Here is a 26,934-nt window from a genome sequence, read left to right as displayed (position 1 = left end):
TGCAATTCCTAAAGTACTACTGAAATGATTCGCATTTTTGTTATGAAATCTCGTTTATGTGGCTTCTTCAAACGATTCTTGGAGGACGACGTAAAGATAATTTCGAAGAGTTTCAAAGCTTATTACAGGAGTTTTGAAATGACAGTTCACATGGAGAGAGTGATAATTATCATAATGCTAATCACTTTTCCCTCTTTATCCAAGGTCACAGGGATATGGGAAATATGAGTATGTGCAATCTGATCTGTGTATGTGGTGACTTGGGAAAATAGATGCAGTTATTCAAAGTTAGAAAAAAGAGACAGAAATGAGAGCTGTATTCTTAGGAAGGACAGTAGTGATTGGGACGCTCACAAAGAATGGCGCGTTAAGCCTCCTTTACTGTTGCAGTACAGAGTGTGATATATAAGGTGTTTTTAATGCTATCAAGCAGAATTTGAAGTGAATCTCACCTAGGAATTGTAATATTTTTCCACTTGTCCAGCGATTGATTGGCGCGTTTCCTGCCAGGAACATGGCACTAATGGTCAGGCGTCTGCATTGCGAGATAGAAGACATTTATACTCAACATATTGAGGCATGGACCGACGCAATTGAAGATGATGTTGAGCCTCGTCTGAAATATTCCTCTCGACCCGATGGAGTCTAGCACTTCCTCAAACGCTAGCACGACTTTAAGGTTCCCGCTGTTAGTTCGAATTTTCTCGTTTTCCTGTAAGCAAACTGCACTTTTACAGACTAACAATAATGTATAGAACTTGTTTATTAGACGTATATTTGTTAGTATTACAATGTATTAATATAGCTAATCATATTAAGAAACATTCAGAGGCTTATGACAAAGAAGTTTCAGCACACTGGACTCGTATTCGGGAGGACGACGGTTGAATCCCGTCTCCAGCAATCCTGATTTAGGTTTTCCGTGATATCCCTAAATCGTTTCAGGCGGAAGCAGGAATGGTTCCTTTGAAAGGGCGCGGCCGATTGCCTTCCCAATTCGGCCATAACCCGAGCTTGCGCTCCGTCTCTAATGACCTCGTTGTCGACGCGACGTTAAACACTAATCACCACCACCAAAGAAGTTTCAAACTTTGCCTCCATTCCGTCTGCAAGCACTATAAAGAGGTAAGTTTGCTCTGATTATTTTAAGAGACGGCGTTATTCCGCTTCAGTGAAACTGACCTGTTCTACGAGTAAAACGTAAGATCTTCCTCCATCTTACCAATTGAGCCGTGCGTGGCTCCCGTTCGTCCCATATCTCGTTTGATATCGTGTTTTTGCCGTACTACCACCTCGTTATGTTAATTTCAATCACGAGTGTCACTGAATCGCCACCTTGCCTGCCCTTGAGCGACAGCGGCGGCGCTTATCGATATAAGCCGTGGCTTATTGTCTTTGCTGAATGTTGTTACTTTTCAGTCGTGTGTTTGGAGTTACTTGGGAGTTACTTGGGATCTGCCACTGAGTTGGGAGGCGCTAGCAGTGCAGTTCGAACCTGGCAGTGTTTGGCTTAAGACGCGGCAGAAGTTCAGTCGGGACGGGGCTGCTGTGAGGTCCAGAAAGCCATGACACGCCGACGGTTGCCGATACATATCACTTGAGTGTGGACCACCTTGATTGGTCTTCGGCCGGTCGTCTTGTCAGGTGACGTGTGTGTTGGCCCACGATCGCTTCTGGGTTGCCTGCGTGTGCCGACTCGTGATTCGTCCTTGTTATTGCACAGTCGCTGCCGTTAGTATTGTCTAGTCCTTCGTCCAAGTGTTCGTGAACCTGTGTGTAGCTAGTGATGTCGACTGCTCCCTTATTTTAGTGCTGTCCCTGTGCTGACGTGTGGCAGTCGGTTGGTTGGCCTAGAGCAGTGAGGAATTGCCAGCGGTGCGTAGTTTTACCGGTGCCCAATTTGACTGGGGCCCACTGGTGGTCTCTACACGGTGTGACGCCATTGCCCAGGTATCACCAATGGTGAGCTGGCTATTCGGCTGCTAAAGCGCCCATGTTGCCACACCATCAGTAAACAGTACCATGAGGTGTCACGCATTAGAAGTATCAACGTTCCTCAGCTCTCGTTGTAAAGTCGTGTTCCTCGTTGTTGAAGCGTTCTGTGGTCGTTAGGTTCAGTGAACAAGTGTTATCTGTTTACATTGAATAAATAACAACACTGTAGTATATGTGAATACGAGATTTGCAAGAAAGGCGTCGTGCAAGGACACGTCAGAGGCTGGGAAGATATTGCTCTGCTGCTAAACATTCCTCGGAATACAGTAGTAACGAACAAAACGCCATGCCACTTTGTTGTGCTGCATAAAGCTCCAACAATGCAGTGGAGTGAAGCGGATATTTTATTGGGATTCAGCGATTCCTTGAGATAAAGTTGAACCTAGAAAGTATAAGGCAAAGTTAACGGAACCAGTAGTGCTGTGCCAGCCAACACTTCATGCTACCAGGCGACGAACTGGCTAACGGTAAAGGGAAAGAGTTTAATGAGGAATCCTACGTATAATGCTTATTTAAGTCCGACTGAGAATATATGGAACTAAGTGAAAAGTAATGTGTCAAAGAACAACAAGTTTACACTCACTGAAGTTGAAATGCTGAAAAAAGAAGCCACTGCAAAAGTTGCACAACAGGACTGGTGTCGAGTTGTTGGCCACACCAAGAAAGTAGTTGAGAAGACACTGATTCATAAAGACTGTGATGAGTTTTGACAAATAAATAACATCCCTTTTTGCTGTGTTGAAACCTACAGCAGAGTTTGGAAATATTCATCTCACAAACATTCTAATGCAGTAGACGTTGCGGCAGATTACTGATATAGTGTATTATTGAACGAACAACTCAATGCAAGTCAGGTCAACAGTTTATGATACAGCCCGTTCTCAGTACAAATACAAATGTGTAACTTCTTCATCTCTATTGTTACGAAACCCACAGCAGTTCGTGCTTCACCAGCTTTAGATGAAACTCAATAATTATATTATTTTACTGAAGATATATGTAGTGGCTTGAAAATCGTGGAAGATATGGAAGATGCGCATTTAATCACACGACAAAACACTCTCGTCTTGGCGCGCTATCACTGCCAAAATTCCGTTTAGATATCTCAAATCATTTATAAGAGACGAGGAATTTATCAATATCTCAACCCAGCTTTTTCCGTCACGCAAGAGTTCGCGACGGAGAGCTTTACAGAAATTCCATTTTCTCGAGATTGAAAAGAGACAGCGATATCGTTACAAGTTTTAACAATACTTCAATATGTATGTAATCTAACATGCACCAAACACATCTTCACAGCGACACATACTTTTCACTGAAAACTGAGAATATCTTGCAGTGATTTCCCTACTATGGAAATAAACTAATAATGACATTTACGAAATGCTAGGCGGTTCGCCTTAAAGGTGACGAATTCGTCTATAAGAAACATCGCAGACAGTTAGAGTTGCTGTTCACGCAGTGAAACATGACGAGTACGCCTGGCTGACGCGCTCAACACACTCTGATAACTACGCTTCTCTCCAGTTGCGCCTTACTGAACTGTCAAAAGCTGAAATTTATTTTAAACGCACTACAAACTGTTTCCACTGAAAGAGCAACTTTAATAAAATGCCTGTCATAAGAAGATAACATCCAGCAGACGTGGTGGGATGTCAATGTAATTTTGAACATATGCATACCATCGACACATATTTGAATTGTTACTCTGTGGCAAGTAAAACGCCCCACAGTGGTGCTTTGGTGTTTGAGCCATGCTTGGCAGGCGCTCATGCCATCTCTTACTTTACATCCTGTTTCTCATTTTTTCATGTTGCCGCTTCGTTATATTAGTTTCAAATTCTGTTGTCACTGAGTTTCTGCTTAGTCTGCCCTTCAGCGACAGCAGCAGTAACTATCGATATAGCCATCACGTGCTATCTTAGCTGCACTGCTACTACTTCCTGGTTGTCGTGTGTTGTAGTGGAGTCAGTTGGAACGTGCCAGGAGGGTAGTTCGGACCTGCCAGTCGTGAAGTTGGAACGCGGCACTAATTCAGTCGGCTTAGAGCAGCAGTGAGGTCTGCATGTCCATGGCTCGCCTGACAGCTGCCGCCACGCATGTCTTGAGGCGCGAATGGTCTTCGTGGATCCTCAGTCGTTGGTCCTACTGGACGATGTGAATTTGCTCGCCGATTGCTTATGGGTTGGCTGTGTGTGTGTATCGACTCGCAATTTGTCTTCGAGACTACACAGCCACTGCTCAGTTTCGTTCAAGTCTTCTTGAAAGTGTTTGTCGAACTGTGTGCGTTGTTGGTGTCGGCCGGCCGGTGTTGCCGAGCGGTTCTAGGCGCTTCAGCCTGGAACCGCCCGACCGCTACGGTCGCAGGTTCGAATCCTGCCTCGGGAGACGATGTGTGTGATGTCCTTAGGTTAGGTTTAAGTGGTTCTAAAATCTAGGGCACTGATGAACTCAGATGTTAAGTCCCATAGTGCTCAGAGTCATTTTTCGTTGGTGTCATTTCCACTGACGACATATTTTAAATGTTGTCGGCGTACTGGCAGTGCAGTCGGTTGTATGGAGAGTATCAGCAATCAAGTCTCCATGAGGTGTAGTCGGCTAGACCCGCTGATGGTCTCTAAAAAGTGTTGGAGCGTGTGGGGGCTGTTCCGTGTGCTACGAAGTTCGTGGCTCACCCACCCAGGACATGAAAGTTGAGTGGTGATTTAATTTCCGTCTGTTCACGTTGTCCTCTTCGTTGGAGGTTTGCTGTTGGCGGTATTCCTGGGAGAAACAGCGAGTGTTAGAGTTGTTGAAGATTTACCCGCCATGTGTTGGAATTAACTATATTTGTTTGTTGAGATTCAAGTGCACCAGCGGCATTTTCCGTCTATAGCCGTTACGCTTCCGGCTACCTGGCCAGTCGCTGAGGCAAATTCAGGCAGTGTCCTTTCCTCAACTGTGGTCAGTTTTTGACAGCTTAATGTATTTTTGGTTGTGAGCGGCTATGTTTGTAACGTTATGGCTTTGGAATTCTCGTATACCGGTCGGTGGTTAGCAAGTCGTCTTGTTGGTGAGTCACTAACTTTCTCTTGGTTGTGTTGCTGGTGGATCGAGTATAGTTGAGCAAACTTTTTGTCTTACGTAAGCGAACGTTAAGATTTCAACGTCAGACGGAGCTCCTTGGAAACTTCTGAGCGCCGTTGTCTACACTGCCTTTCTTGTTAGCGTTTAACTGTGTATTTTTAATGGCTCATAACCGATGGTTGGCATATGTATGCTTGTAATTGTGTTTTAAAATCAAAGGCCTACAGCCGTTTTAAAAGAAAGTTTTTCTAAATTGGCCAAGTCTTACATTATCTGAAGATAATGCTAGGGCCTTCTGCTGTTGAGAATTTATTATATTGTTTTAAAGCATCGGCTTTAAGCGGATGTAAGTTTTAAGGGTCCTACTTATCAAGTATTACCTTTTGTAAGATAAAGCTGTGGGCCTTCGGCCTGTTGAAAATTTATTGTAGTTGTCTGCTTTTTTGAAAGCATGGGCCCTCAACCGCTTTACGTTTTAAGGTTCTTACTTATCAAGTATCACATTCTTTCAGGAAAAAGCTGTGGGCCTTCTGCCTGTTGAAAATTTATCGTAGTTGTATTGTTCTTAAAATGATGGGCCTTCAGCCGCTTTAAGATTTTGGTTTCTTACTTATCAAGTCTTACATCATTTGGGCTTAAATACTGTTTAAGGTTAAAAGCTTTGGGCATTCTGCCTTGGAAAATTGGTTACAGTATTTTTTTTTTTAAAGAAAGACCATCAGCTGTTTCGGAGTAAGACTTCTTATTGATCATAAACCTTCTGTCCTTATGTTGTTTTAGATGTATCGGCCTACAGCCGCTATTAAAACACTTAATCCATCTGACTAGTCAAGTCTTACAGCGCTTGGCCTTACATACTATTTAAAGTTAAAGCCTAAAGCCTACCGTATAAAAAAATATTTATAGCAGTGGTATTTAATTCATGCGCCTTCATCCGTTTTAGAATTAAAGACGCTTTCGGTTGATAGTCAAGCTTAGAACTTACGCGGTAATGTTTGGACAACTAAATAAAGTGTTATGTATGGAGTGTAACTGACAGCCGCTCATTCTGGCCCTCTTCCACAATTCCTACTTATTGTCCTGTTCTGCGGCCTTAGCAGGACTTCTTAAGGGCGTCAATAGCTTCCGATGTTGAGTCACCTCTGTGAAGCACATGGATGTATCGAGTACTTGTGTGAAACAGCGTGTCTTGTTTGAAAAAATCATATTGTGGTCTCCAGTTAGGCAGGTTAAATGGTGTGATATCCAGATTTGTAAAGTAGTTCGTTGTGACAGTGGTCTGCGGTTGGACTGCTTGGGAATGCGAGGGCTGGCATACTCATTCTGAAGGTCATGATCAGACTACGTCTGACTACAAGGGAGGGTCGCCCTATTGTGCAGTAAGCACATCGTGGTCCCGTGACGGGGATGCGCGGATGTGCTGATGGTTGGCATCGTGTTGTGATCAGTGACGAATCATCTTTTTACGCAAACCTGGGAAGAAGTTCCAGTCTTGCAATGTTATGGAGAGGCACAGCGGTGTTACTACTGGAGTCATTGCATGGCGAACCAACTGGTTGGACTTCAGGTCACAACTGGTAGTGACCTGAAGGCACAGCTGTTCGTCATGAACATACTCGTGTGTTAACTGTCAAACGACAGAACCTTGGTGACATTTTTCAGCAGAACAACGCTCATTCACACTTGATAAGTGTGTGAACTGTCTGCGTGATGTGAGGTACTCCCGAGGCCAGCAAGATCTCCAGATCTGTCCCAGGCAGAGCATCTCTGGTACGAGCTCGGACGTCATATCCATCCCAGGTTCAGTCTACAGGTCATCAAAGACAATAACTCGTGGCCAGCTTACCTTAGCAGATGATTCAAAGGGCTTATGACAGCGTTACCCTACCTATCACTGCACGCCTCCAGTTCAGATTACGTGCAACTGCACAGTCACAAGAGGGCGCACCTACCAAATTTCCAACCTTTAAGCGCCTAGTGGTAGATTCACTGTACTACCTCTTTCCGCAGACGCTCACGACAGTAGCAGATGAACATTCGACAAGCTTTGCGTTTTAGAGGCACTCGTTCACAAGCTCTGCGCAATAATAACCTCCTCGCTTGCAGCCCTTATAATCTCTAGTGTGACGCCCGTCCTTGTCTGCTAAGTTTACATAATTTTGTCATCGTGTCCCTTCGCCGAATGGCCTCCATATTGCATCCTGATCCATACTGTTTTGGCTGATCGGTGAGTGTGTGACTGGAGATGGACATGTCACTCTTGTCATCAGAACTGTAGTAGGAGGGATGCACAGAGTTATAGGCTAATATCACTAAAGTACATGTGTTTCAGGATCGTAGATCGTCATCTAAGCTCAGAAAATATGATGAGCCTACAACACAACTAGTTTCTCTCAGAATACAGATACGTAGTCAGAAAAATAAAACCACTCACGTGAACCACAGATTGCCGTATTCCTACGCGACATCTGGCAAACAGTGGATTCAGTTAAGCACCTGTATTATTTCTTTCTCCGAGTTTTCTAAAGTGTTCCACAATGTATGGAATCGTTGTCTACTAAGTAGGATTCGATCATACGGAGCATCTTCGCAAGTATGTCATTGGCTGCAGGAATGTTTCCTTAACAGAAAGAATTATATTTCACTTGGCGGCGAATATCCCACGGAAACGATAGTAGCGTATAGGGTGCCAAAACGTAGCTTAATAGTCCCACATTTGTTTCAATAAGCGCTTTATCAGCCAGGATCATCAACATTATAGCACTGTGAGAGTTATTATTTAAAATGTCAGCATTCAGATTAGCCTTCATAACGTAAGAAATGCTATGTTAATGTGTACGATACTATTTTTTGTGAACTACAAATGTATGTGTTTGTTTTTTATCTTTCATGAGGGCTGAGCAGCTTAGTGGCGGCCGAATGGATCATTGTCTTTGTGCAAAAAGCTGACACAACAGGACGTAGATCTTACGGAACCGATAGCCGCGCACAAGATGAAAATGCTTAGAAGTTGTGGCTTTCTTTTATATAAACATAAAAAACTATCAAAATGTTAAATAAAGTTGTGGATGTTCAGTTCTGAGATAGTCCTGCTTGATGACTTGTCTATATTAACTTAATTAAAATTTTACATTACGTGGAACTAGCGTGCACTAGTGCTGTGAAATAAGATGGTTTGTATTTCCTGAACCGAAGTTAAAAATGTTTATTGATTAATTATTTAGGAAAATTCTAAACCCAATATATTTGTGCCAAGACGTGTTTAATGATCATAGTTCGAAAAAAAAAATCTGGATAAAAGTTGAAAAGTATTACATTGCCAATTGAAAGTGATAGTTAAGCTCTGACTTCGCAGCCTCGCGAAATATTGATATAAACTGTGTACATCTTAATATTTTGAAGACATATGGACAACATTCAGCATGTCGCTGCAAAATGAATAGTTTTCGTATTCAGCAGGCAAAGTGACCACGAATTCCACAGGTAATGAATTATGGTTTTATGAAAGTTAATAACACGCTAGCTAGAGATATCTGCGCTCGCTAATCTTGAGGTTAAAGGTGATCATTGGCTGGTGTAGCAGCGGCATTCAATGGATAGAAAGAATCTTTGGATCAAGTTACAGAATTCCACTGAGAAGATAATTTTATAAACACAGATACTTTTCAGTACCCGCAGTTCGACTGCTGGAGCAGGAAAGAACTTGTCTAAATTACAATACTAGCAACAAAATTTTGAATAACACAGCCCTCAGTCGCGAACACCATTAATTTGCGACCTAGGTTTCGGTGTCACAAGGGACACCTTCTTTGGACTTAATTAAAACTAAATATAACAGCATAACATACCAAAAAATATGAAAGCTGCGGTCATACCTGTCAGCGTCCGATAGTCAGAATTAAAATAAAATGCAACAGAGGTGCAAGCCACTAGGGGCTGCCATGTGTCCTCTGCTACAGTCAACACAGAACTCTGTTGCATTTTATTTTAATTCTGACTGTCTGACGCTGTCAGGTATGACCGCAACTTTCGTATATTTTGGTACGTTATGCTGTAACATTAGTTTAAATTTTGTCTGAACATGGTGTCCCTTGTGAAACCGAAACCTAGGTCACAAATTAATTGTGTTCGCGACCAAGGGCTGTGTTTTTCAAAATTTGGAATCATACAGTAGTCGCTGATTGACAGCCATGTTAAAAACCTTAATGTTACCAACATTTGGTTAGATATACAAGGTATAAACGGCCAAAATTATACAGACGATACATGTGGATGTGGTTGACAGAAAGTCTAATGAAATTTGGAAATTTGTGGTAAGATCATATAGGACCAAAGAGTTGATGTCATCGGTCCCAATGCTTTACCCACTTCCTAATCTAACATAAACTAACTTACACTAAAGACGCCACACACACCCATTCCCGGGGGGAGGGGGGGCGGGGGGGGGGGCAGGGGTCGAACCTCTGACGGTGGAAGACGCGCGAACCGTGACTAGGTGCCTAGACCACGCGACTATACAACGCAGCGGTCTAATGCAACATCGTTACATCACGTTTTGTATTTTTGTATTCTAAAAGACTGATATTTGCAGACGAAATTATTTTTAAATTATGAAATAAACGTACGCGTTCTAGCTAATATAATACCGACATCGACGCAGTAATACCGACATCGACACAGTGGTGAGAGGAAGGAAACGGACGAACCAGAGCAATCTAAACATTGGACGTGTATAACATCTAGGAGCGGCCGCCAGGTGCTGCCGAGACAAGCAATGTAAACAGTCACCAGGTTGCCAAAAACGTGTCATTTGTTTCACGTAAGCAATTATTTAAGTACAACCACACGTTTTCTCTTTCACAGAATTACGATAACGAAAGTCGTGGTAGTTAAGGAAAGCTATCACCAAATAAAATGTGTTAACTTTTGTATTCTAAAAGACTGATATTTGCAGACGAAATTATTTTTAAATTATGAAATAAACGTACGCGTTCTAGCTAATATAATACCGACATCGACGCAGTAATACCGACATCGACACAGTGGTGAGAGGAAGGAAACGGACGAACCAGAGCAATCTAAACATTGGACGTGTATAACATCTAGGAGCGGCCGCCAGGTGCTGCCGAGACAAGCAATGTAAACAGTCACCAGGTTGCAAAAAACGTGTCATTTGTTTCACGTAAGCAATTATTTAAGTACAACCACACGTTTTCTCTTTCACAGAATTACGATAACGAAAGTCGTGGTAGTTAAGGAAAGCTATCACCAAATAAAATGTGTTAACTTAATACCAAGTCAACCAAGTATCACGTAATTCATTGTGCATTAATTACAATAAAAATTTTCCTGTTGTCCTTTTCTTGTTACTACAATACAACGATAATTTAATTTAGAATATTTTCTTTTTTTTCAAAGCAGTAACGTAACGAAAATGAAACCGGCATTAAATTGGTTCCTCTTATGGGAATACTACAAGGGTTCGATCTGAATTTACGGCGAATCCAGTTTCATCGCACTAGTTAACTTACACACATGTCTCGAATATACTGGCAACATCCAAAATAGTCTGCTTAAGTTTGTCCATGTTATTTACTGGATGAGTATTAATGAATTCCTTCATATGGCCCCAGAAATCAAAATCCAATCGATTTAAATCAAGATGCATGCTGGCCGTCACCGTGGACCAAAGCTTCCTATCTTCCGTCTTGGAAATCATCTATTCAAAATTCTTCATACTCTGTCATCATCGTGGATGAACCACATGTTATGATGTACGGCTAACGGAATATCTTCAAATAAAGTTGATAGCAGTGTATCCTCTACGGATGTTTCATAACTGTTACCAGCGTATGGCGCAGGTTAATCATGAGGCCCAATAATGTAATCATCCATTATACCATCCCATAAATTTCAGGAAAAGCGGTGCTAAAAATGTGTTGCTCTACTTGGCGCTGATTGTTTACACTTCACTAGTGCACGTTGTGGAATCTAGTTGTTCCAGCCTTAGGGAGAAGAGCTTCATCAGTGATGAATATTTCCTTTACAGAATCCTCAAAATCCTGCTGCGCCCTTAGCAACTTCAGGAATTCCGTCATGGTTGGAAATTTTGCTCTTCCAACGGTTGTACGCATTAAAAGTGGTAAAGCTGCAGATGGTCCTCTTTCAAAGTGGTATGAACGACAGTGTGCGATGCACCCACGTGGATGGGGTTCAGAAATTTTTCCTCAGGTTCTAAAGTACGTTCTTCGTGTTATGTGCGTTTGTCTTATGCGCGGTGCATTATACAGCCTGGATCTCTCAATATATGCAAATTAAGTACATATTCGAAAGCCATATACCATGATGATTTATTTAATAATAAAGTGAAAGCATAGCAGAACAGGCAATACATCTCGCACGCAGAATTAAATGTAAAAAGGTAAAGATATCTACTGTACTCAGTTACGAATGAACTGAAAAATAATCGAGTAAAACCAGAGAATTAAGATCAGACAAACGTTTCGCTAACAGAAATAAATGTCGATCGTGCAGGGAGACTTCGGTGTGGGAAGTGTTTTCGATTAATTCGTACAGCTGTCCTCGCGATACATTATCTGAATATCGCTTAGTTCAGCGATAGGAAATCTCCTGTACATTACGACTCACGCTCACGTCAGTACGCGCAGCGGTAGATAATAGGAATCGATTGCATACATAACAGCACCTGGGGAGCTGCGGAACAGGTCCACTTTGCAGAATGTTTACACGAGTCTTGTCTAATCCGGGTGCACTGTAAAGGCTCAACAGTTCCAAAACATTGTCCCAAGAAGAACTGTATTTATTTTTCTTTATGGAAAAACCGCAGGAAATGGATAAACGTGTTACTGAACTTTTAAATCAATTACTTGTGTTCTACTAACAGGATTTTTTAGCGTCTTGTATCGTTTACATGATACTTATGGTTAGGTGCAATCCCTGCAAAGATAGCAGCAGTCCTTAGTTTTCTTTTCGAATCACGTAAGGTGCACTCGGACAGAAGAGTAAATTAGGTACTGTTCCATAATATCCATGCAGAAAATTGAGATGTATATTGTGCTCCCACTGCAACAAGACGTTGCGAATACAACGGTCGGTATATTTTGGAGGCATTGGTACGAGCGAAATACGACCCCCCAAGGGCCTCATGGCGTGTGTGGGAGCCCCATCGAACATGTCGCCAACATCTCTCCTCCTGTATCCAGTCTGTGTTACGCAAACTGTTCTGGTTCGATGGTATTGGCTGTTGTTTCCACGTTGTTGCTACGGACTATTGTTATGGTACCTTGCTAAGAAGTTAGTTTCTAATGGCCATTCACGCAACGAGGTGAAAGAATGTTGCCAAGGTTGCCAGTTGTATTTTGCAGCGAGGCATAGTATATGCCTGCAGCATTTCCAGAACTGTAAATGAGCCTTTGCTCGTGCTCAAACTTAACTTCCACTGTCCAGTGGGGCAATTAACTATCGATGCCTGTTGTACAGTATCGATTTTTCATTAATTTATCCGTACGTTAGGTATGCTGATTATATCACACTCTCGTTTATTTCAATGTGTTCAGATTTTCTGATGTATCTAGAGTTTCTTCCTGTTCAATTCTTTCTTCTATGCAGCGCTTGTACATCAGCCTCTCCGCACCAGGACAACTAATCTCTGTTGTTTTGGACTGCGTCCAAATTATCATAGATTTCATTGAAGCTTCTACGAATTCTTTTAATTCCTTTGTTATTTATGAAATTCCTGTCTAATAATACATCTGCCTATGCGCCGTTATGTTCACTTTCTAAACTGGAAACAGATTCAACCACGAACTTTGATCAGTATTCCAGTATTCTGCTTTCAGCAGGAATGTTGGTGGATGTCAAAGAAAAGCTTCAATAAGTACAAGTTTTTACGAAACTGCACGAAACAAAGTAGTGTTAACATAAGCACAAGCTCTTAGAAGACTGTAATCAGCAATAACCTTTTCTTATTTTATACGTGCTATATTATCTCCGTGCCAACAAGCCTCGGAAGGCGCATTGGTACCATTCGACCAACGTGTCACCCTCAGCCGATCGGTGTTAACTGGATGTGGATATGGGGTTAAGTGGTGAGCACACCGCTCTTGTGGCCTTGTCATTCCTTGTCAGTTCGTATTTCTCAACCAAGTAACTCCTCAGTGGCCTGAAAGGGACTTGCCAACACCACTTGACAGACCCAGAGGGTCACCCATCCAAGTGCTAGCCAATCCCGACAGCCGTTGTCTTCAATGATCTGATGCGAACCTGTTTGACCACTACGACAAGACCATTGGCAATATTCTTTACAGATTTCCGGGCAAGAAGTAGAATGGACACAACGTGACAGCTTGCTGACTATCACATTATGTTTAACGTTGTTGCTGTACACCTTATACGACAAACTGCCCGAACGGATTCCTCACTGGAAATGGAGAAAAAATGACCTGCGAATATGGAATTTGATGAGTGCATGAAATAACAACAAATCGTCGAGGAACACAGCAGGGATCTGCTTCCCATCCACGTCGCAAGAGATATTCAGGGAGGCCTCCAGTTGCTGCAGGTGGTATGGATACTAACGGTTGTCATGCATACTTTGGCTTACACCACGTAGGTGGCCACTTGTCTGGAGCTTGTACTGAAATTCCTATCAATGTCCTGTAGATCCGGTCCACCATCTCCCTGCATGTTCATTCCTCTGAAAGGATTCATGATAACGCAAACGCCCAAAAGGGCTGGAAATGTCGTGGGAACTGTTTGGTGTCTGTGAGGGCACTTGTTATGGTATAGCCGTGCTGCCTATCGACAGTAGACAAACACCTGCTCTTCTTGTTCCCAACGCAAAAGCCCGACAAATTTCGGCATCCAGTAGGATGTGTCACTCACGTTGCCGGTAACACACGATGAAGGCAAGGCACGTGGGCAGAAGAACTGTTATTCGTAAGCGCCATCTACTGTAGCGACTATGCATTGCTCGTCATATTTTCAGGGGACCTTTTTTACTCCATTCTCAGTTTGCGGGTTTTGTTATTGTGCACCCTGTGGTGCTAGCAATTCAGACCGAGTCACACATGCTCATTACATATGATACATAACGAAGGTCGAATATGTGTTCTCCGAGTAGATCGTAAAATTCCTTGGAAAAACAGCGATCAAAGATTCCAGTCGTGTTCTCATTTACACATACTTTTCTTTTCGTAGCGCAACATAAGCATTTCTTACTCTTAGATACGTGTGTAACACGTGGTAAAACTGAAGTACCGGTGACACTGGACTTGTGTAGAGGAAAATATCGCAGTTAATTGATCATAAAGCATTGCGGAACGACTTCGACAGAAGTTGTACCTGATTTAACTCATGGCAGCTCTTTATGGAGATGGATAAGATTAACGTAACGCCTATGACGAAAAGATAGAACAGTACTGTTAAGTGGTGAACATCTTCGGGTATTCTCATTGTAAGAGTGAATTGGAGTAAAATTACGAAGTGGTATGAAATGAAATGGCAATTGTAAATCAATATTAGCACAAAACAAGGGTGAGTTAGATTCGTACTAACGTTTTCTTCGAATGTATGGTGAATGTTTATAGAAAGTTGCATCCATGAAACTACTGAAAGCACTCCTAGAATACTGTTCTCTTGTTTGGAGTCCTTGCCAAGTACTCACAGCAGCGAACGTTGCGGTACTGTCTATATGAAAGCATAAGAGACTTTATTCATAGCGCAAGTGGGATTCCATGGAACAAAGCCTACGTTGCTCGCTCAAACCTCTGTTGCACGGATTCACAGAATATTTATTTCATTGTGACTGTGCTGTTACTATGTCACCAACGCATGTCTGTTGTAGGCTCAAAATGGCTCTAAGCACTATGGTACTTAACATCGGAGGTCATCAGTCCCTTACGACTTACAACTACTTAAACCTAACTAACCTAAGGACATCACACACATCCATATCGGAGGCAGGATTCGAACGTGCGAACGTAGCGGTCACTCGGTTCCAGACTGTAGCGCCTAGAACCGCTCGGTCACTCCGGCCGGCTGTCTGTTGTAGGGATGGTGAGGAAAAGATACGAATAATTATCTCGCTTACAGACATATTACACAGTCACTCTTCCCTCACCCAGTACACGAATAAAGAAGGAAATGAAGCTAAAAATAACGATATCATGTTTATGTTTATCTTTATGTACCTGAAGATGAAGATAAAGTTGTAACAATTTATCACCCTATTTATCCTCAGATTACCAAAGAATTCAGGAACGTATTTATCCTACTAGTTATACTACAAGTAGCTGTTATCCGCGCCTCTGCTCATATATCTGTAGTTTTATTGTGATCAGAGATGCTGAATAAATAAGCTATTGCACATCCAGTAACTTCAGCTACCTTCGAGTGCCTTCCTGTTGGGGTCAGCATAGCTTTTGGTGTGGCAATGGGGAGGCGCGGGTGGTTAGCAGAGCTCAGATACTCCTCGTGCTATTGAAGCAGCTGCAGATTACATAGTGTGCACATTATGTAAGAAATTTATCAACCGGCTAACATTATTTTATGTTCACTGATGTAGAAAAAGATGATCCATTCCAAACTTCACCCTCCTGGGAGTCGATCTTTTTTTTTCTGCTTTACTTTCTAAACTAGCCTATGTTCTTCCTGATGTTTCAAACTATCTCCACAGATATTCTCATCGAAATGGATTCAGTGGTAGAGTCGTGAAAACATAAAATAGGACGATACTTTCCCATTTAGAAATAGTACTACGTACATACATGTTAATCGCGATGGGAACTGTATAAGCATTGTGTTCTTTACGTCGAATCGTACGGCGTAGAACATATCAACCAATAAAAGAAGTTTTACTAACATCACAGTGTTCCAATTTCAAAGATGAAATAGCACTAAAGAAAGTTGCATCCATGAAACTAGCACTAAATAGCCTAATTGGTGCAATATTCTTCAAATCAGTAATTATCTTGTACAGTATGTGGTGTCACCGCCAGACACCACACTTGCTAGGTGGTAGCCTTTAAATCGGCCGCGGTCCGGTAGCATACGTCGGATCCGCGTGTCGCCACTATCAGTGATTGCAGACCGAGCGCCGCCACACGGCAGGTCTAGAGAGACTTCCTAGCACTCACCCAAGTTGTACAGCCGACTTTGCTAGCGATGATTCACTGACTGCTACGCTCTCATTTGCCGAGACGATAGTTAGCATAGCCTTCAGCAACGTTAGTTGCAACGACCTAGCAAGGCGCCAGTATCGGTACTATTGATATTGTGAATCATGTACCATAAAGAGCGACGTTCTCCATTTATGGATTAAAGTTAAGTATTCCACCAGCTACGTCCGTTTTTCTCAATTCTAATTCCCTTGTCATGTTCCAGACCTCACGCCAGCCTGCGTGAGCTGAGACGAGTGCATTTCGGCCTCCTTTGGGTATACGGATTGGCTCTCCTCCCAATCACAACACTGTACTCTTTCTAAAGAAGCCTGTATTCTCTCGCTCGGTTCAAGCTATCTCCGCACCAATCTACATAGAAATCGGCTCAGCAGATTAATAATGAAATCGTATCAGACAGAGTTGCTATGTTCGTGTGGATACTGACAATAAGTAACAGTTCATCACTGGAAATCCTCCTTGGAATTCGAGATTTAAAGCCCAGAGGTGTACTTAAATAAAGAAAATACACATCATTTCAGATGTTAATGTTAGTTCATACCAGCATCTCGGGCTGCAGACGCAGAGAGAAGCACTCACAGTCGTCAAAGAGAAAGAAATATCAGAAAATCTCGACTGCGGCACGACTCCTACGCATACCTTGCGGTGTAGCAGCTAAAATGAGGGAACTTTATCTCTTCGGAAACTTACAACTTTGCAAGAAGTAGATAACCAAGTAGTTTATGATATTGCGGGTGGCAGTAAGTGACTATATGATAATGCTTGAATGCATATGGTGTGTGATTTAGTGAAGGATAATTACGACGATAGCAACTGTACAACTTATGGACCTGTAGGTAGTGAGCGATGGTAGATAAAGTTTTTTATACCATATTGCTTTTATCTTCCTGAGGTCTCCACAGAGGAAATTTAGTACAGTCTCTTAAGACATATTCCAGTTAGTTTAATACAGTTTCTACAAAGCACTATCAACCAAATACAAATTATAAACAAAAGTGGTTACCGAGCGAGGTGGCGCAGTGGTTAGCACATTGGACTCACATTCGGGAGGAAGACGGTTCAATCCCGTCTCCGGCCATCCTGATTTAGGTTTTCTGTGATTTCCCTAAATCGTTTCAGGCAAATGCCGGGATGGTTCCTTTGAAAGGGCACGGCCGATTTCCTTCCCAATCATTCCCTAACCCGAGCTTGCGCTTCGTCTCTAATGACCTCGTTGTCGACGGGACGTTAACCACTAACCACCACCACCACCAAAAAAATGGGTTTTAAAGCACTCGACCATTAAGTGTACAAATTTAAGAAAGCTGTCACAATCACCGAAGCATTTTCGTCATAAAGAATATAGAAAAGCATTTCATTCACATCTTTAAAATACTTGATTACTGGTAAAATTAATAGACAACAGGTCTCAAAGGTAATAGTAATTTTAATCAGACCCTCTACAGAGAGAGTAACGAGTTAAGAAAACAAATAAACTTACTCTGAAATTATGTTATGTTTGCCTTACAAGTTACGAAATCCACCATCCTTAATGAGCCAGTTAACTGCACCATAAAGAGAGGCATCTAACACACTTGCTATGCATTTGAATCCGTGTAAAATGTAACCACTCAATGAGTATTAAAACATGAAAAGCTTGCTATAAATAATAACTAGTTACATTGTACATGTCAGTACACTGTACTTGATAAACCAAATTTACAACCATCATGACTTTATGTAACGTCAGTGCCTAGTTCGCTCTTATTTTACATTAATAGACTTCATCAAAGTAAACAGATTTTAAACTGGTTTCATCACAAGAAAGCTACTTAGTGTTCAGCAGGAATACTTGTAATGTCGGCAAAGCGTTAACAGGGACAGTAAAATTAAAACAGTTATCCTACAGAGCAGAATGCACTGGGCCAGATTTACAAATGTAGGTTCACCAAATTCAACACAATCCTGCTTCACGGATGAGAACGCTGTAAATCACCAGCGAGTATGTCTCCGCGACATGTCGCGAAAGTTCCGACGCTTGCCTGGCACAAATCTTCAATCCAAGCTATGCAAGACACTGGGACGAAACTGGTGGATGACACAATTCCCCAATAAGCGGCTCGTACAACTCATCCACTGCAGTGCGAAGCGCCTCTGTCACACCAGGCACCGTAACAAACAAGACCTGCAGCGGAAAATCCCCCTCTCAATCTGATGTGCAACATTAATTCCACACTTTTCCTATTTACCTATCTCCTATGGGGCCGCTGCGAAAACTAACTTACCTTCATGGCTCATTATATGTAACTTGCCATTGGTGGGGAGGCTTGCGTGCCTCAGCGATACAGATAGCCGTACCTTAGGTGCAACCGCAACGGAGGGGTATCTGTTGAGAGGCGAGACAAACGTGTTGTTCCTGAAGAGGGGAAGCAGCCTTTTCAGTAGTTGCAGGGGCAACAGTCTGGATGATTGACTGATAAGCCCTTGTAACACTAACCAAAACAGCCTTGCTGTGCTGGTACTACGAACGGCTGAAAGCAAGGGGAAACTACAGCTGAAATTTTTCACGAGGGCATACAGCTTTATTGTATGGTTATATGATGATGGCATCCTCTTGGGTAAAATATTCCGCAGGTAAAATACTCCCCCATTTGGATCTCCGGGCGGGGACTACTCAAGAGGACGTCGTTATCAGGAGAAAGAAAACTGCCGTGCTATGGTTCGGAGCGTGGAATGCCATATCGCTTAATCAAGTAGGTAGGTTGGAAAATTTAAAAACGGAAATGGATAGGTTAAAGCTAGATATAGTAGGAATTGGTGAAGTTCGATGCCAGGAGGAATAAGACTTTTGGTCATGCGAATACAGGGTTATAAATACAAAATCAATTAGGGGTAAGGCAGGAGTCGGTTTAATAATCAATAACAAAATAGGAGTGCGAGTAAGCTACTACAAACAGCATAGTGAACGATTGTGGTCAAGATAGACACGAAGCCCACGCCTACTACTGTATTACAAGTTTATATGCCAACTAGCTCTGCAGATGACAAAGAAATTGAAAAAATGTATGATGAAATAAAAGAAATTATTCAGATAGTGAAGGCAGACGAAAATTTAATAGTCATGGGTGACTGGAATTCGGTAATAGGAAAGGGGAGAGAAGGAAACGTAGTAGGTAACTATGGATCGGGGCTAAGATATGAAAGAGGAAGCCGCCTGGTAGAATTTTGCACAGAGCACTACTTAATCATAGCTAACACTTGGTTGAAGAATCACAAAAGAAGGGTGTATACATGGAAGAAGCCTGGAGACACTGACAGGTTTCAGGTAGATTATATAATGGTAAGACAGAGATTTAGGGACCAGGTTTTAAATTATAAGATATTTCCAGGGGCAGATGTGGACTCTGACCACAATCTATTGGTTATGAGCTGTAGATTAAAACTGAAGAAACTGTAAAAAGATGGGAATTTAAGGAGATGGGACTTGGATAAACTAACTAAACCAGTGGATGTATAGAGTTTCAGGGTGACCATAAGGGAACAATTGACAGGAATGGGGGAAAGAAATACAGTAGAAGAAGAATGGGTTGCGTTGAGGGATCAAGTAGTGAAAGCAGCAGAGTATCTAGTAGGTAAAAAGACGAAGGCTGTTAGAAATCCTTGGGTTACAGAAGAAATATTGAATTTAATTGCTGAAAGTGCAAAATATAAAAATTCAGTAAATGAAGCAGGCAAAAAGAAATACAAACGTCTCAAAAATTAGATCGATAGGAAGTACAAAATGGCTAACAGGGATAGCTAGAGGACAAATGTAAGGATGTAGAGGCTTATTTGACTGGGGGTGAGATAGATACTGTCTAGTCAAAAATTAAAGAGACCTTTGGAGAAAAGAGAACCACTTGTATGAATATCAAGAGCTCAGATGGAAACCCAGTTCTAAGCAAAGAAGGGAAAGCAGAAAGGTGGAAGGAGTATATAGAGGGTCTATACAAGGGCGATGTACTTGAGGACAATATTATGGAAATGGAAGAAGATGTAGATGAAGATGAAATGGGAGATGCGATACTGCGTGAACAGTTTGACAGAGCAGTGAAAGACCTGAGTCGAAAGAAGGCGCCGGGAGGAGACAACATTCCATTGGAACTACTGACGGCCTTGGGAGAGCCAGTCTTGACAAAACTCTACCATCTGATGAGCAAGATGTATGAGACAGTCGAAATACCCTCAGACGTCAAGAAGAATATAATAATTCCATTCTCAAAGAAAGCAGGTGCTGACACATGTGGAAATTACCGAATTATCAGTTTAATAAGTCACGGATACAAAATACTAACGCGAATTCTTTACAAACGAATGGAAAAGCTGGTAGAAGCCGACCTCGGGGAAGATCTGTTGGGATAGCGCAGAAATATTGGAACACGTTAGGCTATACTGACCCAACGACTTATCTACGTTTCTAGCATTTGTAGACTTAGAAAAAGCTTTTGACAATATTGACTTGAATACTCTCATTCAAATTCTGAAAGTGGCAGGGGTAAAATACAGGGAGCGAAAGGCTATTTACAATTTGTACCGAAACCAGAAGGCAGTTATAAGAGTCGAGGGGTATGAAAGGGAAGCAGGGGTTGGGAAGGGAGTCTCCGCAAACGCCGTCATCGACATAAACGGCGGCTCGAAGCTTGCCTGATGTTCCATGACCTATACTTTATCTTTTTCAAATCCTACAGTTTGGGCTCAAATTATTCCCTGATTGGCTGCTAATGGTGGTGTGACGTGAAGAATTCAGTCCTTAATTTTACATTTAAGGCTTCATGGTGTTGCTCCTGGATAGAGTACTGTGGTGAATATGGAATTATCCATGTGTTTACTTGGGGAAACTCATCTCGGTTTTTTGTTGGATTCTAGAATTGCGGAAGATAGCTCATAGTAACTATTGCTCAAAATATGAAATATTACTTTACTGCGTGAATAAATAAAATTATTTTCATAACTTGATTTCAAGGTTTTCATTTGTTTTATATAGATAGCGGAATAAAGAAATAGCAAATATGTAAACAACACCAGTGACGTAATGTATCATACACAAATGGAATATCAGGAATACCGCAGACATGCGGAGATATTATGGTCAATAGACTAATCGTTTACCACAGGAGTGCTTGATAGCTTGTAACTGGCATTAATTAGTAAAGCATCACTTGATGAACTAATTAATAAACCATTCTCTTGACGTAAAGTTATTCATCATATACAAAAGTAATTTTATATCTGAGGAATGATAAATTCTTTAGCCATACTCGACGATGCCGTTTGCTTCAGTAGAGGTCACAAACTGGACAGAGCGCTTCCATGCTCAAACGAGGGCGCATCTGTATTAAAACTGAGGGCATGTCCTCTTCTGCCTTTCCTATTCGTCACTGCAGATTGCAGAGAGACATAGCTTTTTTTCATCTTTGCTGTCTATGTGCGTTGCGGTCTTTGGTTTGGCCCCGCAACCCTTGGACGATAATACAGTTCCGATTACGCTGCAGGCGTTTCGCTGATAAGACTTTACACGTCATCCATACGAACCCTATCTCTCCCAATGTGATTTCCATCATTTTGGAGTCCTCAACGAAAACATTCGTGCCGTCGATTTGCTGCAAGAGAACAGGTGCATGCACGGGTACTCATGATCTCATAGGGTATACTAAACATTTTCCTTGATTTCAGAGTTAATCCCTTCTATTATGTTGTTATTCGTAATGTCTCTCGAGTATGCACCCTCTCACTTGTTCTGTCACCTTGGCCGTCATTGATTGTAAATTGCCTTTTGACTCAAAAGTGTAAATGCCAAAGCCATTGAATCGTGAAGGTGAACTGCCAGACGAAAATATTTTAAAGAGTAGATGTACAAGTTGATCATATTTGCGAAATTATCAAAACTTTGTTTCTAATGAAATAATTTGCTTTGACTGATATTCGCTCAGACATTTACGATGATCCTCACCACCAGTTACAAGAAAGCCGTACTTAATAGTCCTATTTACATCGTCATACCATACATTTGTAAGTAGATCTTCTCCACTACTAAATGTTCCTTCGTAACGAGTGGCTTATATTTATTTAACACCTCATCCTGGCAATATAATAGCAAGTGGCATCATTAATAATCCTTCTTATTCGAATTCATAAGTTACCCTTTCCTCGCCCCAGTTCCTACACTAAAATCAGTTGAGCATATTGTTGAAATGAAATGATATCATGTCTTGGCGTTATTTGCCAAATGTCACCGTCTAGGGTTGTTTGGTCGCCATGTCCTAGTCATTCCATTTCCGTCACTTGCGACTCAACAAAAATGAGATGAAATGATGAACAAAAGAACTAACGAGTTCCTCAATTAAGAAAATCTGCGATTCGATCGGGAATCGAATCCTGGACCCCGCGTTGTACAAGCACCGACGATAACCACTAGACTATGAGGTGGTAGGAAAATATCATCTAGTTCGACAGGAAGACCTGATGTTCGATCGACAGACCTAGCATGAAGGGACAATACGACAGAATTTCTGTGGTATCCGCATGTATGGCAGCGCGGTTACATTGACTTCATGTCCAGTCCAAACTCCGAAAATTTCTATAACTGTTGTTAGAGCGACACTCACTTTTTGGAGAAGCTGGCAACACCGTAATTTGTATGCTGCTAAACATCAGATACTGGGTGGATCAGGTTATCCTGTCCTCATGCTCCAACTTGCAGTCAAAAATTTATGTTGCAGTATTCGTAACGTCGTGTATTATGGGTTTATTATTATAGTCATCAAGTCGTTATGTTTCGAGAAGTAACTGATTTTTAGGACCAACTAGTACACTGGCATGCACAATTATTCGTAGATAAACAGAAGACTCGATGGAATAGTCAGAATGGCGTCGTATCTTATTAACCCTGTAACAGATCACATCATAATAACTAGTTGCAGGACGTAATAGTCTCAAACTGAAATTATTTCCCACAAACTTGAAAGACCTTCAGCAAAATTTTAGTAGAAGTAGAAACAAAACTAGGAGGAAGTCAATGTGAAGCATAGAGAAGATTACACGTGAGAAGTTAAACCACTGTGAAGTCTCCTGTGGAGTCAGCGCCAGACACCACACTTGCTAGGTGGTAGCCTTTAAATCGGCCGCTGTCCGGTAGTATACGTCGGACCCGCGTGTCGCCACTATCAGAGATTGCAGACCGAGCGCCGCCACTCGGCAGGTCTAGAGAGACTTCCTAGCACTCGCCCCAGTAGTACAGCCGACTTTGCTAGCGAAGGTTCACTGACTGCTACGCTCTCATTTGCCGAGACGATAGTTAGCATAGCCTTCAGCTACGTTATTTGCTACGACCTAGCAATGCGCCATTACCAGTACTATTGATATTTCGAACCATTTATTGTCAAGAGCGACGTTCGTCATTAATGGATTAAAGTTAAGTATTCCACCAGCTACGTCCGTTATTATCAATTCTTATTCCCTTGTCATGCTCCAGACCTCACGCCAGCCTGCGTGAGCTAAAACGCGTGCATTTCGGCCTCCTCTACTAACACGGTGCTGGCTCTCCTGCCAACCACAACATCTCCTTTCTCTACAGTGGGTACATTGAAACAAAGATTAGACAGGTGATGTGCTATAGGCCAACCGTGGGTCTGGTGAGTGATGAGAATAGCGATATGTTTCCAGGCTTACACTTATCTTGTCTTAAGCAGGTATTATTTCCAACATCATATTCTAAGGATAAACATGTTAAAAGTACTTTCAATAATACCAGCCAAGATTGCGACACTTTCAGGGTCCAGAAGGTGCTAAAGAATGTCACCGACTGAGAATAATATGTTGTTCAGCGATAGCTCCTGAGCATTCTCTTGTACACTGAGATTACTTTGGGGCTAACGATATGCACATGTCCAGATGGTGATAGTATTGCGTACTCAAGGTTTAAAAGGGCAGTGCACTGGCCGAGCTGTTATTTGCATTCAGGTGGTTCATGTGAAAAACGTTTCCTAAGTGATTATGGCTGAAAGATGGGAATTACCAGACTTTGAACGTGGGAAGGTAGTGGGAGCTAGAAACTTGGAACATTCAGTTTCGGAAGTGGTTGTCGAATTCAGCCTTCCGAGATTCACAGTGTCCGGAGTATGGCATGTTCAGTGATCGACGGCATACACTTAACGAACGAAAACAGCGGCGTTTGTGTAGAGTTGTTAGTGCTTACACGCCACAGGTACAAAAAGAAATACGATAAATTTTGGGTAAACGATAAATCGCATAAATCTATGCGCTGTCGATTCGAATAAATAGCTAAGAATTACAATTACGAACATCTTAAATTGGAAACACCACATAGATAATATTGTGGGGAAGGCGAAACAGAGACAGCGCTTTGTTGACAGAACACTTAGAAGATACGACAGCCTACATTACACTTGTCCGTCCTCCGCCGGAATATTGCTGCACTGTGTGGGATCCTTACGAGGTAGGATTGACGGACGATATCGAAAACTTGCGAAGGAGGGCCCCCCGTTTGTGTTATCGCACCATAAGGGTGTGAGTAGCACTGATACAATACCCGAGTAGGGGTGGCAGTCACTGAAAGAAAGGCGGTCTTGTTAGCGGCGATACATATTTACGAAATTTTAATCACAAGCTTTCTCTTCCGAATGAGAAAATATTTTGTTCACACCCACCTACGAAGGGAGAAATGATCATCGTAATAAAATAAGAGAACCCAGAGCTCGAACGGGATGATTTAGGTGTTACTTTTACCCCGCGCCATTCGAGATTGGAGTGGTAGAGAAGTAGTATGAAAATGGTTCGATGAACACTCTGCCAGGCGCTTAAGTGTGAATTGCAAAGTAACAAGTTAGACGTAGATGTAGATGAACACTGGATGAAATAACCGCATTTATCAATGTGCGACGTACAGCAGACGTATCCGTTAGAACAGTGTGGTGAAAACTGGCGTTAAACGGGCTATAGAAGCAGACGACGATTGCGAGTGCCTTTAGTAACAAACAGCACGACATCGCCTAAAGCGCCTCTACTGGGTCATCAGCGTATCTGTTGGACGCTAAATGAATTGAAAGCCCTAGACTGATCAGATGAGTCCCGATTCCGCTTGGTAAGAACTGATGGTAGAGTTCGAATGTGGCTGATCCCACAATCACTTAGATCTACGTTTGCAACAAGTCACACTGAAGGCTTGTGGTGGATCCGAAATGGTGTGGGTTGGACGGAATCCTCTCGTCCAACTGAACCGATCATTGGCTACAAATGGTTGTGTTCGGCTATTTGGAGACTGTTTGCAATCATTTACATCATTCACGTTCCCAAACGACGGAGAAATGCATACGGATGACAATGTATCATGTCACCTGGCTACAGTTGTCCACGACTGGTTTGGCTAACATTCGGAACCAATCGAAGCGAATGATTTGGCCTCACAGATGGCCTGACATTAATCTTACCGGAAGTTTATGGGACGTCAGGACGTGTACAAAATCCATCACCGGCAACACTTTCGCAATTGTGGTCTGCTGAAGAGACACCATGGCGCAATATTTCTCTAGGTGGACTTCAACTGTTGAGTCCATGCCACGTTGGCAAAAGGAGATTAGGAGCATCCTATTATTTTTATCACGTGAGTGCAAGTGATCCATTGTGTCCGGCTACTCGTTACAGGTACTGCATTTCGTTTGGCTTCTGGCCCCATTTAGCTTTGTACTTACATCGCACTGAATGTAGCACTCTCTGGAGCAAAAGTTGACGGTACGCGCAGTGTTTGTTGCTTCCATTCTGTCACGCTCCTTGCCTTTGATAACAGTAATACCACGCTTATCTCGTTATCCTCAAATTTGCATTCAAATGTACGCCGATTTGTTTAGGGTTTTGGTTCCGGCAGTATTAGTGGTGCTTTAACACAGATACACAGAAGCACTGCGAATAGGTTTACTGATGAAGTGTAGACCGATATGCACAGTAACGACTCTATACAGAACTGTTGCCACACAGACAGCAACCGCATCACAGTATGTTTGCGTCTATCTAGCAAGGCTCTGTTTTGTGTTTTGTGTGTTTAAGTAAATACATAATAAAGGCTACTTTCACAGAAACAAGGGCAAGTCTCATAAGAAGCAAAGTACGTTATAATTACATTACTACTATGTAACGAGCTGCCAGGAACCGTGCATCCCTTAACACAAAATGTTCAGGAAGTATAGATGAACAACCACCGAAAGTCTGTCGGAGTTCCGGTTCACCGTATATAAAGGTCCATCTTGGTTTGTGTAAGGTGTGAATCGACTGGTACAATGAGCAAATGTGTCAAACGTTTACAACATCCGAGCCAAAATGTTGTTGCTGAACTTTGTCCTTGGACCGAGCATCTGATGCAGTGTATTCACTCAGATATTTTGTCGCGCACTTTATGATACTGGGACTAAGTTGATAACGAAGCTGTCGAGACTAAACTTGTAAACAGAGATAGAAGCTTTTACTAATATACTGCTAATAAACTTGCTCCCTCGCTGGTCAAGCAACAGATGTACTGAGACACTGGTACTTTGCTTACAATTTTCTTATTCATATTTCAGTATCGATAACGTCTGACGTTGGTTACCTTTGATTGTGTACTGACCATAGTTGTTTGGCCTTTGCATTCTCCACCTTTCAGTTCGAG

Source organism: Schistocerca gregaria, chromosome 3 (genome assembly GCF_023897955.1).
Source record: "Schistocerca gregaria isolate iqSchGreg1 chromosome 3, iqSchGreg1.2, whole genome shotgun sequence".
NCBI classification, from domain to species: Eukaryota; Metazoa; Arthropoda; class Insecta; order Orthoptera; family Acrididae; genus Schistocerca; species Schistocerca gregaria.
Note: the sequence above shows the minus strand (reverse complement) of the source record.